Source organism: Peromyscus californicus, unplaced genomic scaffold (assembly GCF_007827085.1).
Source record: "Peromyscus californicus insignis strain IS unplaced genomic scaffold, ASM782708v3 Scaffold_8__1_contigs__length_139910024, whole genome shotgun sequence".
NCBI lineage: Eukaryota > Metazoa > Chordata > Mammalia > Rodentia > Cricetidae > Peromyscus > Peromyscus californicus.
The window spans coordinates 69,886,894-69,909,434 of NW_026294606.1; the positions used below are offsets into that span (position 1 = coordinate 69,886,894).

General features: G+C 37.7%; 1 protein-coding gene across 1 annotated transcript in view; it reads left to right on the top strand.

The window, feature by feature from the left end:
• Plxdc2 (plexin domain containing 2) overlaps positions 1-22,541 on the top strand; it is a 405,253-nt gene that overhangs the window by 323,822 nt on the left and 58,890 nt on the right. The gene's annotated exons all lie outside the window — the stretch shown is intronic.

The following is a 22,541-nucleotide window of genomic DNA, read 5'->3' on the forward strand; positions in this document are numbered from 1 at the left end:
GTTCTCTTAAAAGTACACAGGTTTATATTCCTAATGCAATGCCTTGTGATCCCCCAGAGAAGACCTCAGTACTGCCCTGTGCCCCGATCAGAATTTATCTATCTCTCTTCTGGACTCTAGCAACACATAGATTTAATTTAGTACTGTTTGGATTTTCTGCTGCTATTCCTGCTAAAAAACAGAAAGGACAGGGAGACTGAAGGGTAGGAATGCCATATACGTAGACATTTTTAAAGCAATTATAGTAACTAACTTTTGCTCTATGTGTATTCTGAATCATACACCTCCAGAAACCTTTCCTGCTGTTACTGTCTATCAGTTTGATGGTCCCATTCAGTCTTAACAGTTATGGGAAAAGTTGATAAAATTGATATCGACTTGTTTGATAAATTAAGTAAATAAGCATTAAAGAGTTGGAACCTAGGTAACAAAAAAAGTAATTAGTAGAGCAGGGATTTAAAAAAATAAATATAGGGTGTACATTTGGGAAGATGATAAACAAATAAAAATTAGGGTTAAAACTTTAGCACATATGACATTCCCAAGTATGTCATAGGCTGTACAGGCAATGCTAAACAGAGGACTAAGTCCCCACTTGGCTTCTGAAGAAAGTACTGTTACCCTACTGACACTATGTAGTCAGAAGGTTTTTTTGTGTCCCTGTCTGCTGGCAGTTGGGACAAATCTCTTTTACTCATGTCCCCCAAGTAAACACACAGAGGCTTATATTAATTAAAACTGCTTGTCCATTAGTTTAGGCTTTTTACTGATTAGCTCTTTGCCAAGGTTTACTTTCTGTCCATAATTTGTCAATGTCCTCCTCAGTTAAAAGTACGATAATTTCTGCTTGGTCTATTCCTACTAATTCACGAAGTCTCAATTTTCCTTTTAAAATCAAGTTAGAGATCTTTTTCATATAAGTTTTTAATTTTTTACTCCATTTATTTGGTAGATAGAGGAACTTTGGATGACTGTCCAGGCAGGCAGCTGTCTCTGTCATTCTAGATTTTTGAAACTTGTTTACAATGCTTTTCTTGTTAACTTAGGTAATATTGTATCCTTCGGGGGTCTTTGATGTAGTTGAAGACTAGATAATTATAATTTTTCTTAGTTATGATAAAAGATAAGTTAGATATGAAACCTAATACTCACAAATATAGGATAAACTGAATATTCTCTTTAAATTTGCCAACCATAAATGGACTGGTTATTGTAACTGTAATTCTTCCTTGATAACTGTTTTGTTATATATAATTCTACTATGTTAAAGTTAAAACTTTCTTTTTTAATTAAACAGAAAAAGGGAGGTACTGTGGGATGTTCTGTATGCTATGAAGTGTTGCTCTGATTGGTTAATAAATAAAATGTTGATTGGTCGGGGGGTGGTGGTGCATGCCTTTAATCCCAGCTCTCAGGAGGCAGAGCCAGGTGGATCTCTGTGAGTTCGAGGCCAGCCTGGGCTACCAAGTGAATTCCAGGAAAGGTGCAAAGCTACACAGAGAAACCCTGTCTCGAAAAAAAAAAAATGCTGATTGGCCAGTAGTCAGGCAGGAAGTATAGGCAGGATAAGCAGACAAGGAGAATTCTGGGAAGAGAAAGGCTGAGTGAGGAAATGGCAGCCCACCGTCCAGGGAACAGCATGTAATTGCACATAGGTAAAGCCATGGAAAACGTGGCAACATATAGATTAACAGAAACTGACTGAGTTTAAATGTAAGAGCTAGTCAGTAGTAGGCCTGAGCTAATAGACAAGGAGTTTTAATTAATATAAGCCTCTGTATGTTTACTTGGGTCTGATCAGATGCAGATCAGGTGGACACAGAAAAAATTTCAGCTACAACACTAACCACTATACAAAACATATTCAGATGCTTGGTCATTGTAAAGCATTTTGAAGATACAGAGTTGTTATTTCGATTGTAGTTGGGATTATGTTCATGTAAAATGCAGGATTTGCAAGATAAAAGTTTTAATGAAAAATAAATATCACAGATGAAGCTAAGTAGTAAAGATAGTAAGTACATAGTATTCTCATGGGTAAAAAAACAAGATTTGAAAATAATCAGTTTAGAGCCTATGCTTTGAAAAGAGTATATGGAAACTTCATTTTGTGGGGGAGAATTATGTCTATTATGCTTTCCTATATTTCATTTTCTACACATTTATCAGAATGTGGAGCATCAGTTTGTCACTGCCTCTACTCCTAAACTGAAGCATGCAGTCAATGCAAAAAGACAGTATTTTGGGGGCTAAAATACTATGGAGACTTCAGTTATGACTGTGTAGTCATGAACTGAGCTACCCAAAGTCATAAAGTATGAATATTCAGAGATGGCTTTCTTACAGAAAATTTGGCTAACAAGGCTCATTGAGAACAGACACTGCAGGCATGAGGACAGTGCACTGTATGAAGGGAGAGCATCACATCTCTCCAAAGAAACACGCTGGGTTCTTCAGGACAAGCCAGACTGAGGCTTGCCCATCTCCCCATTCAGCCATTTTCTCCTTTCCTTCTCACACCTGGTATATTTACCTAGAATAAATTGCACGGGCATCCCACCAAACACCATTCTACTGACCTCCTCCCCACTCCTTGCTGTTGTCTGAGTTTGCCATGTTTGGCGCACTCAGTATTTAGGCAGCACCAAATGCTGCACCACATTTACCTACCGTGTGGAAGGGACTATATGGCCCACACATCTAGCCAAATTGCTTTCTGACCTTTTATGAAGGACATCTAATCAACGTGTTGGTTAATAAGTAAAAAGTCTGTTCACACCAAATTTGGAAACAAATATTGAGTCTGGTTTTGATGGGCTTGATGAAGTATGCAATGATGCCATATAAATAAAACAGGACATTAAGGAAAATGAGGTCTTCGGGGGATGTGGGAAAGGCAGGGAAGAGAAAGTAGCAGAATATATGGGACGTAGGTGAAAAAGGGTGACTAGTAGAAAGATGGGATCTAGAAGAGTTCTGGGGAGGCAGAGTCAGGCGGATCTCTGTGAGTTCGAGGCCAGCCTGGGCTACAGAATGAGTTCCAGGAAAGGCACAAAGCTACACAGAGAAACCCTGTCTTGAAAAACCAAAAAAAAAAGAAGAAGAGTTCTGAAGAAAGGAGACCAAGTAAAAAATACAAATAAGAAATCATGTAATGCCATAAAGAAACTCATTATACTGTATGCAAACTTAAAACAAGAATAAAAATCAAAGCTGAAGAGGAACTTCCCAGCTATGAGTGTTTCAGTTAACACAAAGTGACATTGGCTATTTTATGAAGTGGAAAATTGCTTCACACTCAAATTCTTAAAAAACTTCCTCGTTTTTCTCTCTTTAATAAGATATAGAACATTGATAAACATGAGCTGCATAAAAACTCAAATAGAATTAGCATTTAAAAAATTGATACTTTATATGCCCAACAAGACTGATGTAGAATAAAGTTAAGAAATATGGAAGAACACACTCTCCTATGACCAAAATTATTCCTTAAAATAGGAGTTTACTAATGTGTTGTGGGCCATCTATCTGCTAAGTAGCTTGTTCTTGTGGATTGTTAGAAATCTTCCAAGACTTTTAGATGAGTCCACAGATGGATAATGTGGAGATCAGAACAAAGTTTCCAAAAGAAAACCAAGTTTTCTATATTCTACAATCACTACTAAAATTATACAGCAAAGATCTTGGGAAACAACTGGGGGTAAAGTGTGTGCTGTGCTACATGAGAACTGGAGTGCAGATCATCTGACCTATGTAAAATTGGTGAATGTGGCAACTTGTCTGCAAACCGAGGATCTGGACACAGAAGCAGGGACTCTCTGGAGCCAGTTTGTAAAAATTTGAACTCTGGAGTCAGCAAGAGATCCTGCCTCAGAAAATAAAGTGGAGAGCCACCAAGCAGGGCACCCACCATCAACTTCAGACCTCTATAGGTATTTGCAAATACGTGAGCTAACACACATGGAAACGTGTGTGTACACACCAATGCATACCAAACACACATATCTGCGCAAGACACAAATAAAAAAAAATTATCCATCTTTACTTGGCAGCAAGGGATCAAACTCAGGACCTTATGCTGAGCAAGCATTCTACCACTGAAGGACACCCCCAGTCCCCACCTTCTCACTTTCTAAGCATTGAAACTACAACTTAAATTTCAAGAGATGAATTGAATTTCAAATACACACATGTAGACACAAAAACATATGCAACATAATATCTGACATTCATATGTACCTAAGTATGCAATTCAACTTTTTCAGACATGATACTTCTTAATAAAGAAATAACCTTGGTAACGTTGCATCAATTTCTAATAAGCATGAGAAAAAGTTTCCATAAAACTTAATTTATTTATCCTTGCAATAATATCTCTTGAAATCTTAAAGAGGGCATTTTATTGTAAATGTGAGTGGGGGAACAAAGTCCTTTGATACAAATAAGTTAGTGATACTGAAAAATGAATATTTTTCATGTTGCATGGTTAGTGTAACTGAATATTGACTATGATATATACTTATGAAAAAATTTAACTTAACAGAAACATTAGAAAAGTTATCTCAGCTATATAATCTCTTAGTGCATATAAAATGGAAATTCTAAGAGTCTTTGCAGAAATATTTTAATATTGTATAATATTATTATTTGTGTGCGTGTGCGTGTGCGTGTGCGTGTGTGTGTGTGTGTGTGTGTGTGTGTGTGTGTGTGTGTGTGTGTGTGTGTTTATGAAATGAGTAGCTACCACAGGACAACTTTTGGAAGTCTATTCTCTCCTTATCAGACTTTAGCAACAAGAGCATTTGGCCATGGAGGCACCCCACAACACAGGAGTTTGTATTTTTCTAATGGTTATGATTTACATAGTTATGATTATCTAGCATTACATACAGCAACAGTGGGGATCTACTGCTTTCTCCTATTCCCTGACCGTTAACATATATCAAGTGAGCTCATACTGCTTGTCTGAAAGATTTAATGACACTATAAAATATAATGATAAGGAGTCTGTATTAATTAATGAGCAGAGTGTCCAAGAGAATCAATGACATGGTTTTCAAACTTGTTCTTCTTATGTGGGAGGAACACTTTGAAAGTGGAATTCCAGACACACAGCAGACAAAACTAAACTCTCTTGAGTATAGCCTAATGGGGACTCACAGCCAAGCCTTCTTGCTTTAGCTCCCAACTACTGAAGTCCTTGAGAAAACATAACTTGAACTCTGGCATTGGAAGAAAGTCAGTGATAAATTCACGCTTGCTCAGTGAAAACCCTTCCAAAGCCACACAGTCCTTTCTGGAGATCATCTGTGAGGATTCAAGCCACCTAGGATTCACAATGCTGTCTCTACTAGTAATTGAAGGGTCAGGGGAGGACAATGGTATCTGTTTTCTGACAGTGGGAAATAAGGATGCTTTCTATTATCCCCAAATATGCCTTTCCCCCATTGTTTATGACTCAAAATGGGATTCAAATTCATGCTAGAGTTCTGAGAATCTGCACATACAGCCTGTGTCCATTTTTCTGCCAATTTCAACAGCCCAAGGGAAATTCTGAGACTTTCCTTCAGTAAAATAATAAATTAGGATGAATTTTTTTTCCTTTGAAGAGACCATCATTGCAAAGTGATCTTGCAGCCCTTGCTTGAATCCAGCTTTGTTCTTGACAAGCTGAGGGTGAGTTGAATCACACATTATCGGTGCTTCTGAGGAATGCAGACAGCCCGAGAACAGAAAACATGAAACTAAGCACTGCTGAGTCAAAATTTATAGACAAGGAGAGTGTTTTATTAGGCACAGCAAACTTATACTTCCAGATTTCACATTCCTTTTTCAGAACCATCGACATGACAAATGCCATGCACAGTCCGTTAATGTTCACTCTCGGGCAGGGAGATGTGCAGCTTACTGTGGGGCATTTGGATTAAAGCTGGGAATTTTTAAGAAGGAATGTCAGAAATGGAATCCTGAAACTTCTGGAAGTAGACTGTTCCTCAGTGTCTGCCTCAGTGGCCCGCCACCAAGGGGTTTGGACCTACTTCCTCTCTTAAAGACACAGTGTTTCTTTGTGTTCCACCAAAATAGGAAAGTTAGATTCTAGCAAGGGAATGTTTGATTCCAGAAGAATTCGTTCACCCAAAAGTGAGGTTTTTTTTCCTCAGTTCTGTCTCTCTGGCTTTATTGAGGAAGGAAGCTGGAGTCTTTTCAGGTCTTGCCTTGCATTGTGTGGATTTTCCTTTATGCATTGTGTTACATCATTTTTAATAGGCACTTTAGAATAAAGGTAGAGGTATTAAAACATATTTACTGTAAACCTACTATGCAAAGTGATAAGGCAGTTCTTCACCTACATTATCTCATTTATTCCTTATAAGAGCCCAGCCAAGATAGATTTTATAGTCTCCATTTTCACAAAACTGCATCTCTCTGTTAACCATGTTAACATTCAGAGATCACCACAGCTAACAGAGCCAAAAACTGATTCCAGATTTGTGAGGGCAATTTTAACATTCATTATTTATTATTTTATTGTATGTGTAAGAGTGTCTTGCACGTATAACTGTATACCATGTGAATGCAGTACCTGTGTAGGCCAGAGAAGAAGATTGAATCCCCTGGAACTTGAGTTACAGATGGTTGTTAGATGCCACACGGGTTCTGATAAACAAACCCAGGGCATCGTACAAGAACAGTCAGTGCTTTTAACCATGGAGCCATTCTTCCAGTCCCTCATGTATGCAACTTTAAAACTCCAACTCCTCCCATAAAGTTGTATGGTCCTGAGTTTTTGCAATAATCAAATAAGAATAACTGTGAAGACTATTGAAGGTGAGAATTCTGTAGTGGACAACTGTTGATTGGAGTTCAAGTCAGGATTCTAATGCACACTCAAACAAGTGTCAGAGACCTTCACTATTTCCATTTATTTCTTCTCCCTGTGAAAGTCACAGAGAACAAGGCTGTATTTTCCCCTGAAATGCATGTTAAAACTGTTAATCAAATAGTTAATTATTAACTCATGGCTCATTGACTCAAGAGACTTTGGCTGCTTTATCTTGGAATGAGAGTAAACTATGCAATATAGACTATTTTTCTGTATTGATACTCAAAATTAAATCAAATAATTCTATTTTGATATTCTATATTGATAGAATGCTTTTTCTCTTTTTAAATGATTTTTATTCATTCATTCATTTGTTTGCTTGTTTGTTTGTTTATTTTTTTATTGATTTTACCTTCTGGCCGCCTTTTACCCTCTCTTCTCTCCTCCCAGCCCTTCCCCCCACTACCCCTCTGTTCCCATTCCCCAATCCACTCCTCTATTTCTGTTTATGAAAGAGCATGTCTCCTGTGAGTATTACTAAAACATGGCATATAAAGTTGCAGTAAAACTAAGCACCTCCCCATATATTAATGCTGGCAAGGAGACCCAGTATGAGGAGTAGGTTCCCAATAGTTAGTAAAAGAGTCAGAGACAGCCCTGCTCCCACTGTTAGGAGTTCCACAAGAAGACCAAGCCACATGACTGTAACATATATTTTGAGTGTCTAGGTCAATTCCATGCAGGCTCCACCTGGTTGTCGTTTTGGTCTCTGTGAGCCCCTATGAGCCCAGGTTAGTTGATAGAATACTTTTTCTAATAGAATATTTTCTACTGTAATACATTTCTTTAGGTTATCCTAAATGCCACTGTCTGCAGGATTCTATGTTATGTATTTAGTTAAGTAGAAAAATAAAAGTATTTTATAATTCATAAATTTTATAATCATTTGTCCTCAAAGCTACAAAAGTGGTAACTTTACTTTTTGGTATGATATAGTAATAAATATATTCTTTTCTAAAGTAAAAATATTTATTATTTGGGATGGAGAAAGAATTCAGTCAATAAAGTGCTCTTTGGCAAGCATAAGGACCTGAGTTTAATTCCCCCAAAGCCACATTAAAGTACCACGCATGGTGGCATACACTTTTAATCTTGGCACTTGGATGGAAAAGACAGGTGGATCCCTGAGACTTGCTGACCTAGCCAGCCCAACCTACTTGACAAGTTCCAGGCTAGTGAGAGTCCCTGAATCAAAAAACAAAGTAGGCAGCTCCAGAGGGGCAATATCCAAGATTGTCCTCTGGCCTCCACTCTCATGGGTACACACATGTATGCACATCTATATACACATACGCATGAAAATATCAGGTAACAATTCGTTTACACATATAAGGTTTGAAGAAATGAAATAAAACTTTTAAGTGATATAAAAATCTTTCTCAATAAAAATATTTCAGCTTCTGATTATCATTTACCCATGAAAAGCTAAAATAGCTAACTCCAAATTGAAAATATTTCATAAATAAAGATTCAAATTGCTAAAACATATTTCGGGACAGACTCTGGTACTTGAAAAGCCATATTTTAGATCATTCACCAAAGAAATATTTTCTTCATAATACTGGAATAACCTGCTTGATTTTAATTGTTCGTCACTCCTAGTAAACTCAAACTTTACGTTCGCATTTCTAATTTAAAAATTCTCATTAGATAATCAATTTCCTGTCCTCCAGCTGTGTGCTGTGACCTTGCATAGAAACTGGAGTGGAGTGAAGGATGTTCTATGATTAAGGGACACTCTTCCTGGGAGAGAAACTTGTATGCTCTCAGAGAAGATAAAAGTAGTATGTGGTGGTAACTCAGAGCAGAAGGCAAGCAACCAAAGTGATCTAGCTCCTACAGGCAAATGCTTGGAAGGAAGTTTACAAAAGACAATGGAAAAGCTCAATGAAATGCCCTTTATTGTTTTGAGGGGTGTTTTAAAGTTTAAGGTCTCATCTAAGTCCCAACAAACACCTTCCTGAAAACCCTGGAACTGGTCATTTCTGGAGATAACAATATTGACAGGTGCACTATGCCCAAATGTTTGGTCTCATTTAGGGATAGATATTAGTTCTTGGGTTTCAAAACTAGGAATACATATAACTTTTATTTCATTAGCATAATAGCTTATACTTCATATCCTACTTAAAAAGTATACCATCTACTTCTGTACATTTAACCCCCAGGACTGTTTAAGTTTCTTCATGACTTTGTGCTTTGTGGATGTGTGTGCAAGTGTGTACATGTAGCATGCAGATGAATGTTGCTGCATGTGTGTGCATATGCAAATGGAAGGCAGAGGACAATCTCAATGTGCTTAGTTTGAAGCAGGGTCTTGTATTGACCTGAAATGTTGCCAAGTAGCCTAGACTAGCTCGCCAGTGAGGTCCAGAATCCCACTTATCTCCACCTCTGGTGTCGCTGTGACTGAAATGGCAAGCACATGCTTCCACACCCAGCATTTCACCTGGGTTCCGGGAATGGAACTCAAGTTATAACGCTTGGAAGTCAAGTGCTTTCTTTGTTGGCTGAACTGATGCCTCCTTTCTAGATTTAACTTAGTGCTTGTTAAATCATTGCTTCCCAAACCTCTCAATAACATAATGGATAATATTTTTTGTCACTGAAGAGGATTAGTCTTAACTGTTCAATGATTATCCTTTAATCTGGTGTAGTTGCTGTTTGTTTGGTTTGTTTGTTTGTTTGTTTTTAACCATCCAGCTCAGAGCTGATCTTTTACTTTGTATTCTTAGAAAAGAAGACCACAGGGCATGAAGCAACCAATGACTTGAGTGTTCCAGATATTGACTTTCTTAGGTTCTATTTTCTCCTTATTTTTAAAAATCAGTACCAATCTACATAGATTGGCAGTAGTGAGTGGCTGTTTGATCTTTTTGATCATCAAATTCAACTTTCCTCATAATGTATGGCATTAGTTTTTTGTTGCACACAGATTTATTAGTATTGAATTTTCATACCTCAATGGTTAAAACTCAAATGCAAATAAAAGGCAAAATTAAAACATAATCAAATAATAAATTTAGCACATGACTACATTACTGTAACAAATCGATGAATGTTATACGGCTCATGCCCACAATCGCAGCACATGGGCCAAGATAGAATGGTTACAAGTTTAAGGTCAGCTTGGGATACAGAAGCAAAACTGTGTCTCCAAAGAAGAAAAGAAATATTTAGTTAAATACATAGCACTGGTACTGATGATCATTTTGTATCTTGAAAGTTGAGGGGACATTTTGGGGAAAAAAAACCAGTATTTTTTATGATAACTAAAAATATATCACCCAGCTGAAGTAGAATACTAATTAAATATACCAATAAATATCATTTCCCAACATAAAATATACTGTTGGAGCCAATGGCATTCCTATTAAAACAGGGAATGAACCAAGACTGTGAGACCCAATATTATGTGACATTTCAAGTTAATGCATAGTGGTAAGCACATAAACAAGAGATAGGATTATTAGCAAGAGAAACAAGCTGTAATTTGTAAATAAAGGACCCGTTTACAAAACAATTGCACAAATCAATAGCTCTCTGTATCAGAAATAGCCATTGAGACAATGCAATACTAAAACTTAAATAACAGCAAAAATAGTTAGACTAGTCTCCGTCAAATTTAATAATGTGTGGAATCTGCATAAGGGAAACACTGAAATGCTGACAAGCTGCTTCGATTCGACCTGGATACACTCTAATGTCTGAAAAGCTCGAATGTATTAAGACTTCAATTATTTCCACATCAATTCTGTCAAATGCACAAGGAGGCTATTATTTGGAACTTCAGAGTATGATTATAAAAATCACAGAGAAGAAGAAATGAAACTGTTCTAGAAAATAAGATCAGTATTTGAAAATATAAGCACTAGGCATGCTCTGTGTGTGTGGCCCTAGGCATCTTTCTTATCTATTTTAAAGAAATAAATACTTTTAAAATGCAGGTCTTATTTCCTGTTATATATCAAAGAAAACTCAAGAGGGGTATAGAGAAATAAACTATACCAAAGAATTAAAATATTGAGATATTCAATATAGAAAATTATATATTTCTCTATGGAATTCATGTTTTGTATTAAACAGCAAATTACAGACATGTGAAATACGTAACAATTTGAAAGTCTTGGTTCATATCAATACAAAAAATGATTAGCAAAATGGAAGAAATAGTAGATAAAAATACATAATCACCTGCCATATAGCATTTTACCTAAATGCCAAAAAAATACAGTAAGTATTTATAATGTTAGCTTTCCATAGAGAACTGAAATGTAACTCAGTTGAGTACTTGCATGTAGGTAGGTCAGTTCCCAAAAATTTAAAAACAGACAAGCAGAAAACAAATTAAAAATAGATACAATGACACAGATATTTTCATCTATACTTGGAATAATTTCATGGTCATAAAATGAAGTTTATCCTGTTATTAACCATTATTTCTTAAGAGATTATTATAGACATGAAAACAATGACTAAATTACTACATGTAGAAAAGTGAGGTTAATATTGGGATAACAGTTTGATTACTATAAAGATATAAGTAAATATGCTTTAATGACTGACTAAAAAAATTAACTATATTAGCACTGAGACATGCTCAGTGTTATCTTTTTTTAAATTTATGTTACTTATTTTGGTTTTGGTTTGGATTTGCTTGTTTTGTTTCTATAGGGTCTCACTATGTGTTCCTTCTGGAACTTTCTATGTAGACCAAGCTAGCATAGAACTCAGAATGACCCTTCTGCTTCTACCTCTGAGTGCTGAGACTAAAGGCATGCATCACCACACCCATACCCCTTTTCTGTAAATTTCTAATAAAATGGCTAGTCAAAAGAGTTCATGGAATGATTATGAAGGAATGAATATTATTTAACATTTTTTTTTAATTTATTTTAATTTATTTTGCAATACAACCCAGTTCCACACATCGGTCACGGACTCCCCTGCTCTCCCCCCTCCCGTCCCCCTCACCTTCCCCCCAACGCCCCCCCCCCCATTCCCATCTCCTCCAGGGCAAAGCCCTCCCCACAGACTGAGGTCAACCTGGTAGACTCAGTCCAGGTAGGTCCAGTCCCCTCCTCCCAGGCCGAGCCAAACAATCCTGCATAGGCCCCAGGTTTCAAACAGCCAACTCATGCAATGAGCACAAGATCTGGTCCCACTGCCTGGATGCCTCCCAAACAGATCAAGCCAATCAACTGTCTCACCCATTCGGAGGGCCCGATCCAGTGGGGACCCCCCAGCCATTGGTTCACAGTTCATGTGCCTCCATTCATTTGGCCATTTGTCTCTGTGCTTTATCCAACCCTGGTCTCAACAATTCTCGCTCATATAAACCCTCCTCATTCTCGCTAATTGGACTCCCAGAGATCCACCCAGGGCCTAGTCATGGATCTCTGCATCCAGATCCCTCAGCAGTTGGATGAGGTTTCCAGCACAACAATCAGGGTGTTTGGCCATCCCATCACCAGAGTAGGTCAGTTCGGGCTGTATCTCGACCATTGCCGGCAGTCTGTTGTGTGGGTATCTTTGTGGATTTCTGTGGGCCTCTCTAGCACTTTGCTTCTTCCCGTTCTCATGTGGTCTTCATTCACCATGGTCTCCCACTCCCTGCTCTCCCTCTCTGTTGTTGATCCAGCTGGGATCTCCCACTCCCCCAAGCTCTCTTTCCCTCGACCCTCGCCTTTCATTACCCCCACTCAAGTATTTGTTGGACAGTGTTTTTAAACTGGGCCTCTCTATAGGAGGTGGGGAACATGATACCAACTACTCAGTAGATTGCAACCAGCATGTAAAAAAAAAAAAAAAAAAAGGAATTAGAATGAATTAGAAAACATATCTGTGTTTCATGTGGACATTTGGAAACAGAAAAAAAAATCCAAGTATACCTAGCATCAGTATATACACAGAAACTTGATTTAAAGTATATTTGTCATGTGATGTTTTAAAAAGTGTTTGAAAGTCTTCTGTGTTGGACATTCTTTGTGTACATGTGTGTGCATGCCACAGGCTGATGCCAGACATCTTCCTCAATGGTTTTCCACCTGTGTTTAGAGACAGAGATTTTCACTAAATCTGGAGTTCACTGCTTAAATGGGCTGGCTGAGCAGTAAGCTCAGGAGATCTGCCAGTCTCTGTCCCCATCCTCCTTGGAGTACTCCATTTTGACAGGAATAAAGATTCCTTAAAGTCCTTACTTTGCATTTGTAACCCTTTCTCATGCAGTTGACTGCCTACCTAAAATCCATTGACTTCTTCTTCACTATCTCTCTCTCTACTTGTTTAAAAAGAAAGGGAAAACAAAAAATAAACTCAATATCCAAGCAAAGGACTTGGAGTTATAAAATTATGAAAGACAGGATGCTTGGTAATGAAGGATCCTTGCACTCATTACACAGTCAAACTTGCATCATTTACCACTAAGCAGCTGTTTCACTGGGAGAATTGGCACTTCTGAGTTCAGTAGAGAACAGAGGTGCATGTGAAAATTATCAACCAAAACAATATTGAAGTCTTTTTCTCGGGTTATTTTCTTCAAATAGATTTTTTAACTATTTCCTAATGAAGAAATGTTTTATTCTGGGTACCTCCTAAGCAGTACTTAAACATTTTTAATGATGTCATTTAACAAATAATTTAATATATAACCTAAATCAAATAACCCCAATTACTTTGATGTAAACACACTAGTAGTGAACGTCTGTGTGCCTTTTCTGACTCCTTTGCTCTAATCTGGGAGTAGTGGATTGCTGCATGTAAAACTGATTTTGTTTCCATGCATCATGGTTTGAAGCACATTTCCTTGAGCTCTCACACGTTCACCATTCTCTCAAGGCCCAGAAAATTCGAAATTGAGATGATGTTGCCATCATCTGGCAGTGGCTTTTAACCAGAATGCTTTATGAAAAGATTCACCTAACATCTAGATAAGCCTGAGTCTTGGTTCTTTCTGGTGTTAATTCTTGCCTGCTGTGAAACTCAACAGAGTCTAGTCCTCAGCGGGTGACATGGGAATAAGAACTCCAGCACGAAAAGTCGATTGTGAAAATCTTTTCTTTCCCCCTGTGGAAAAACAGATCAGTGAAAGATAAATTAACAATGGTATGTTTCTTTAACAGTTCTTTGGAGGGCAGGAATAATGTAGATTTCTGACTTAGCAGAATGGGAGGATGAATACCCCTGACGTTGTTATGTTTGGCAAATAGTTATTAGAGTTAATATATATTCAAGACCTGAAAAAATTGAGCCTTAAATGTATGATATCAGTGTGTGTGTGTGTGTGTGTGTGTGTGTGTGTGTGTGTGTGTGTGTGTGTGTGTGTATGCACCATATATGAAGGACATCATCATAGATATACAATATTAGGTGATTTCATCCCTATTTTCCATTGAACTTCTCACTTAGAGAAACTTTCCTCAATTCTGCAGAGAACTATACTTATTTACACTGAATTATGATTTTGAGCTGTAGTTAACACCAAGAGCTTAATTCAAAGAAAATACATAAGGCGTTGAAAAGGGAAGAGAAAGAGAAAGAGGGGGAAAGGGACAAGAAAGAGCAATGGGTTGCTGAATATGGTCACAGTGCCTTAAACACATGTATGAAAATGTAACAAACCTGATGCCCTACAGTTAATAATGCATTTAAAAAATAAGTCAAATTCTTATAGCATATAGCACATTCTTATATATCAAGGTGAAATTTCATAATTAGTCCTGAAATATTGTCGGCCTACTAGGGTGGTAATAGATTCATCCGTCATTCTGGTTTTCCAAGAGATGTGTGCCATGAGTGCTTTAGGAATCATGTTTGTTGAGTTAAGAAGATGTTTGGGGGATAAAAATTTTATTACCACACCTAAGCCAATTAAGAATGGCAGTCACACCCCATAGTGAAAATGACATATCATTTATTTTACTAAATTTGATTTAAAAGTATTGATGATAAAGGTCAACATTTTAAATTTTATGAACTACTTTCCAAGCTTAAACATTCTAAGATTTCAAAAGACTAGTGTTTCTCATCACTTACCATCCACACCGTATTATGTACCTTACCCTGTGAGAGTTTGCTAGAAACAAAAATCACTGTGCTTTATTAAGTCATCTAAACTGCTTTTGCTTCCCTAATGGGTGCATTAATAGTTGATTTCTACCAACAGTATAGACTCCCCTTGCAAAAGTAATCCTATCCAATAAACTATTTTTAAGGGAGATGAACATGAAGTATGTTGAGGTTTATACTTGATCTTTTGGTTTGATAGATGCTGCAAGCAAGGGGAACATTGCTTTCTGGGCTGCCTTGCTAGGAGAGTTCTTTTAGCATGTCTTGGAAGAACCATTTAAATCAACACCTCATTGAAACTGAGTGAAAAGGGGGAAGTAATATGAATTGTAGCTCTCTAGCAAATCGGAACTAGGTGATGCTAAGAGGAGAGTAACTCAGAAATACAAACACTGGGAACACTTGCTTAAGGTTCCTCAAAATGAATATTTGAAGAATATTTTCCAAACTGTGTAGTCTCAGTTTTCAAATAGTAAGAAAAATTGGGCCCATGTGCAAGAGCAACTTTGATTTCTCCCTCGATAGTCTATGGTGCTAAATCTTCCATGTGATAAGAATTTTATACTATTAACTTTATACTATATAAAGTGTGCATTCCACAGTAATGTGAAATATAGGATAAATTCTTAAATACTTTATCAATTTTGTCTGTGAGAAGAAATTCTGTTCACAAGTGTCTGCTTTCCTGCTTGCCTACCACATGGATACTACTCAAGTATTAAAAACAGCATTTTCTAGATCATTACCTTAAAAGCAAGTCTTTTGCTTTTTGTGATTATTTCATGTCTCCCACTTCTTTTATAGATAAGGAAATAAACTTAGAAAAGAAAAATAGCAAAATTCCAATCACATGAGAAGAGCAGTACTGTGGTTTTTGCTCCATAAGCCACTACTAAAGTTAATAGGGTATTGCATAGTTTTTAAATCATTAAGTACATTTCAAATGTTTTCAGTCTAAAATGTAAATATATGAGATGCTAGATAAATGTTAGTTAATTTAACTGAATTAATCCATATTGTGATATCACTTCACTTCAAAGGAACACATATAGTGTGTGTGTGTGTGTGTGTGTGTGTGTGTGTGTGTGTGTGTGTGTGTAGTTGAATGCCTGCTTTATGGTAAAACTGTGGAATATCTTAGTTGTTTTAGTACCTAAGTACTATCTTGGTAGTGGATACACAGCAAAGCTGACAACTTAGGAAACAAAATTCCGATTGTCACAATACAATACAGTTTTTTTTTTTTTTTTAAGTAAGGGAAATTGTGGGGTGGAGAAATGGCTCAGTAGTTGAGAGTACTTGCTGCTACTGGGGAGGACCCAAGTTCAGTTCCCAGCAGCTAAGTCAAGAAGCTCAGAATTGCTTCTAACTCCAGCTCCAGCCCCAGGGAGATTTGACATCTCTAACCCCCACAGGCACTTACAGCCAAGTGTTCATGGACATACGTGCAGGGCTGCACATACAAAAATAAATGAATCTTTTTAAAAAATAGACAAGAAAATTGAACAGAAAAAAATTCTAATTCAAGCACCTTACTTTTAATCATGTTTCCTTGAAAGCCTTATATGACAAATTTGAACACAGCTGGTTGTAACATAGATTCTTGGACTTGGTATTGGGGCCTTCCAAGGATGATTTGCAGATGGATGTCTCTCTGAGCAGAGAGAAGGCTTGCATTTTGGATTGACTAATTGGGTGAAGAAGACTTCTGCATTGTGAAATAACATAGCAATAGCAGCCAAAGACAAACTGTTTGCTTCTGTTGGATGTGATAAGCACGAGGATAGGTCGTATTAGGTGGGTTGTAGAAGTGGGCATTGCTCCTGGTCACAGCCTACAAGGAAGCAGTAGTTTATGAATGTCAGTATTGAAAGAGTAATAAAGGGAGATGCTTGCTTACCATAAAAATTACTGAGCTCCAGTTGCCAGAGAATCTTGCTCAGTTCAGTCAGTTAGCAGGCATCACAGATTAGCACTGTTAAAATGTTGGAAAATCAATATACTGAGACATGCCATGGCCAAGGTCACTCTTTGTGGGATTGTGTTGAGGACAAGGAGTTAAAAAGCATCTCAATGGAGACAGCAAAGTCTTCCCCAGAATGCTTCCTTTTTATTTTCATAGAGTTTAGAAATAATATAAATTTATATAGCATATATGTACTTGCTCACCAATTGCTGTTAGGTACTATTTAGATCAGTAATTTTAAAAGAAAATAAGGAATGAAAACCTCAGTTTTACTCATACTCCATGAGGTATGTCTGTATATACATATGTATCATATAAGTTCAGGTACATGTGCACATGGCTGCACACATGAATGTAGAGACCGAGATTGGTGTTGAACATCTTTCTTAATCCCTCTTTTACTGTTTGAAACATCATCTAACAGATTCAGCTAGACAAGCCAACCACCAAGCCTCAGGGATTGTTTTTAATATGGAAATAATAACTTTTGAGTGGACACACACCAAAACAGACAACTGAAGAAAATTGAATGCCAATTTGTCATAAAACAATAGAGTATTTAGAAAAATAAGCAAAAATGTGTATAAGGCAAATTTTAACTCATGCCTTTCATTTTAATCATGTTTTCTTCAGCTGTCTGTGGGTCAGTCTAACCCAATCTCTACTTCCCTGGCACCGTGACTAAGGGTTCATCCTGCTTTGCCCCACTGTTTTCCATACATGCTGGGTACCTAAACTCAGGTCCTCACACTTGATTGGAAATCCCTTAATGCATGGAGCCACCTCCCTGGTTCTAGTTCTGCTCATTTCCAAAGCAAATTGTATTTGCTTTGTCATCCTCAGTTCTTGCCGCCTTCCAAAAACTATAGAAAATTACTAGGCAATGAATTGTGAATAAATAAACAAGTGAGTTAGTTAATTGACTTCACATAGAACTTAATTTCACACAATATAACTTGAGGATTGTTTAATAAATCAACGAAACTGTGTGTTCCTATTTTTCCCTGGTAAATTTAACAAATTAAGTGACTAATTTTTCTAAGTTAGGATCTTAGTCAGTGACACAATTGTAAGATTTGGTACAATTTTATTATAAATTATGTAAGTATATCCAACTGATACTTTTAAGTGAGAGTATATGAAAACAAACTTTATTTAAAAATTATCTGTTGTGTTTAATTACTGGTGGTTAAGTGACTCCTCAAAATTTTTTTGGAGCCGGGCGGTGGTGGCGCACGCCTTTAATCCCAGCACTCGGGAGGCAGAGCCAGGCGGATCTCTGTGAGTTCGAGGCCAGCCTGGGCTACCAAGTGAGTTCCAGGAAAGGCGCAAAGCTACACAGAGAAACCCTGTCTTGAAAAACCAAAAAAAAAAAAAAATTTTTGGAAAAAAAAGGTTTATTCACACCTACCAAAAATGAGTATCAACACATTCTTTAATGTTTAAAAGGGGACAGATAAAAAGAAGATGCAACAGTCATCTCACTAGCCCAGAAATAAATAGGCACCACATCCCACAGTGTCACTGAGCAGCAGCAATAGCTGCAGCCACCTGGAGATCCCCAGCATCAGGATGCCAGAGCCCACATGGACATTGAGGACACCCTTGAGCTTGTTCAATGCAGGTGTTTGGTGTAATGCAGCCAGGCTTCAATGGGTCAATCTTCCAATGGGTCATTCTGGAGGAAATGATAAATACGGTCTGTCTTGTTGACAGGAATGTTGTTTTCACATTCCATTTGAATTAAATTATGCTCTTTCAGGCAGAGCTTTGTCTCTGGTGAGGATTCTTAGAAAAAGCCATCATGTGAACTCATTGCACCACAAAGAGCAAAAGGAAGGTTACAAATTAAAACCATAAGGAATATTAAATAAAAATTGGATGACATATTTATTTTGCTAAGTCAATAAATTCCTGTTAGATTAAAATATATCACCACATTCTTACTATAAATATATATTCAATTATTAAAATTAAGGGGAAGTATAAATATCCTTAATACCAATAGACTGTCAAAGCTAATTTGAATTTCGATACAAAAAAGATTGTCAGAGTCAGATATATTAGATATAATCAGTATAAGATTCTGACTTAAATTTAAAATGATCTCAATCAAATTTAGAATTTAAGTCATGAGTAAATAGGGCTTGGTAGATGACTCAGTGGGTAAGAACACTTGTTACACAAGTTTAAGGGTCTGAGTTTAAATTCTCAAAATTCTTTTTTTCTTTGTTTCTTTTCTTTATTAAGAAATTTTTATTCATATTACATACCAACCACAGATTCTCCCTCTCATCCCTCCTCCCACTCCCCCCCAGCCTTCTCCCCGCATCCCCTCCTCTGAAAAGATAAGGCCTCCCATGGGGAGTCAGCAAAGCCTGGTACATTCTGTTGAGACAAGTCCAAGCCCCTCCCTACCACATCAAGGCTGTGCAAGGTATCCACCACAGATAATGGGCTCCAAAAAGCCAACTCATGTATCAGGGATAGATCCTGATCCCACTGCCAAAGGGCCCTTATATGGACCAACTGTCTGTTTTATACAGAGGACCTAGTCCAGTCCCATGCAGGCTCCTATGAACTAAAGTTCATGAGTTCCCACTAGCTTGGTTAGGTTGTATCTGTAGATTTTTTTCCCATCATGACCTTGATGCCCCTTGCTCATAGAATCCCTCTTCCCTCTCTTCAACTGAACTCCTGGAGATCATCCTTGACCGTGGATCTCTGCATCTGCTTCCATCAGTTACTGGATGAAGGCCAGCTCAGGCATCCTCTCCACTATGGCTAGTAATCTAAGCTGGGGTCATCCATGTGGATTCCTGAGAACTTCCTTCACACCAGATTTCTCCTTATCTCCATGATGTCTCCCTCTGTCAAGATACCTTTTTTATTGCTCTCCTACTCTGTCCCTGTTCCAGCTGGACCATCCCATTCCCTTATGTTCTCATCCCCCACCCCCTACCCTCTATTGTTTCCCCCTTTGCCCCCAGGTTACTCAGAAGAGCCCATCTATTTCCCTTTCCCAGGGCAATCCATGAATCCCTCTTACGGTCCTCCTTGTTAGCTAGCTTCTCTGGCACTGTAGATTGTAGTCTGGTTATCCTTTGCTTTACAACTAGTATCCACTTATGAGTGCATACATACCATGTTTGTGTTTCTGAATCTGAGTTACCTCATTCAGGATGATATTTTCTAGCTTCATCCATTTGCCTACAAATTTCATGATGTCATTGCCTTTTTACTCCTGAGTAGTACTCCATTGTGTAAGTGCACCACATTTTCTTTATCCATTCTTCAATTGAGGGGCATCTAGGTTGTTTCTAAGTTCTGGCTATTATGAATAACGCTGCTATGAACATAGTTGTGCAAGTATCCTTGTATTATGATTGAGCATTCCTTAGGTATATGCCAAAGAATGGTATCATTTGGGTCTTGAGGTAGATTGATTCCCAATTTTCTGAGAAACCTCCATACTGATTTCCAAAGTGGCTGTACCAGTTTGCACTCCCAACAACAGTGTAGGGGTGTTCCTTTTGTTCCACATCCTCTCCAACATAGGCTGTCATTAGTATTTTTGATCTTAGCCATTCTGATAGGTGTAAGATGGTGTCTCAGAGTTGTTTTGATTTGCATATCCCTGATGACTAAGGATGTTGAGTAATTCCTTAAATACCTTTTGGCCATTTGAGATTCTTCTATTGAGAATTCTCTTTTTAGATCTTTAGCCCATTTTTTAAATTGGATTGTTTGGTATTTTGATGTCTAGTTTCTTGAGTTCTTTATATATTTTGGAAATCAGCCCTCTGTCAGATGTGAGGTTGGTGAAGATCTTTTCCCATTCTGTAGGCTGTCATTTTGTCTTATTTACAGTGTCTTTTGCCTTACAGAAGCTTCTCAGTTTCAGGAGGTCCCATTTATTAATTGTTGCTCTCAGTGTCTGTGCTACTGGTATTATATTCAGGATGTGGTCTCCTGTGCCAAAGCATTCAAGACTACTTCCTACTTTCTCTTCTATCAGGTTCAGGGTAACTGGATTTATGTTGAGGTCTTTGATCCACTTGGATTGAGTTTTATGCATGGCAATAGATATGAATCTGTTTGCAATCTTCTACATGTTGACATCCAGTTATACCAACACCATTTGTTGAAGATGCTTTCTTTTTTCCATTATACAATTTTGACTTCTTTGTCAAAAATCAGATGTTCATATGTGTGTGATCAAATCCCCAAAATTCTTGACAAGAGCTGAGTATAGTCACTTATGCACCTGAAACCCTAGTGCTCTGGGAGGCTGGAGGTAGAGAATTGATTGGTGGCTTAATGACCACCAGCCTAGTTACAGGTTCATTGAGAAACTTTGAAGAGAATAGGGCACAGAGTGATAGAACAGGACAACTGACAACCTCCTCCTGTGAGATCCAGGCATGCACAACCACTAGCATGCATGGACATATGCTACACATACACTCATTCACACACACACACACACACACACACACACACACGCACACCACACGCACATGCACATGCACACGCACACACACGCACATGCACGTACACACACACTCACAAACACACATCCCAAAATTAAATTGTTAAAAAAGATAAAGGTAAATGAACTGTTTTATGAAGGAGAAAAGCTGAAAAATAAAATAATTGGCCACAGCACTTACGAAGCTTCATTGGGGGCATGCTCTTGGTTAAAACTGCTGGGTCTTAAAAATGAATGTGCTGTGAAGGGTAGATAAAATAGACAGGAAAATATTCCCATTGAAGAAAAGACTGAACAAGATTTTATTGATGTGGTGCTTGCCAAATCAGACGACTTTTTTGGAGTGACCTAATCATGCATAGCTGAACATTTCCCCAAAACATACTCAAGATCCCTGGAGAGACTCACATGTTGTGCTCAAAGTTGTCATTTATTATAGGTAAAGAAAATGAATCAAAAGTAGGATTGGGAAAAGATTCATATGACATTGCCCAACAGACCTTGTGAGACCAGGCATTAGCTTCCAGCTGTTTTCTTTGGGCAGTAATGTGTGACAACGGGAATGTTGTCAACCAAGGAGCTCAGCCTGCGTGGATGTCCAGGGTTCTCACAGAGGATCAGTCCTGCAGGGACGGAATATGCCTGCTTTCATCTTATTTGTATCTCAGGCTCCAGGTCTCCAAAAAATCAACCTATTCAGAATGGAACAGGGATCTATCTTGGAATAAACTCTGACATTCACAAAAAGTCATGTTTTCAATGTAGTCTATCCTATATAGCCTAAGAGTTAAGATCACCCTACTATCAAGCAGGTTTTTTACCAGGGTTTAAAGCAAAGTTCTCAACCTATGGGTCACAACCCTTTTGTGGGTCAAACAACCCTTTCACAAGGGTTGCATATCAGATATTGTGCATGCCAGATATTTACATTACAACTCACAAAAGTAACAAAATTATAGTTATGAAGTAGCCACAAAAATGATTTTATGGTTGGGTGTTACCATGGCATGAGGAACTGTATTTAAAACATCTAGCATTGGGAAAGTTGAGAACCACTGGCTTAAAGGTTATCCCCTGGAAGCTGTTTGAAGACTTCAAAACTTCTGAGTTTACTACACCATCAAGAGTTTACA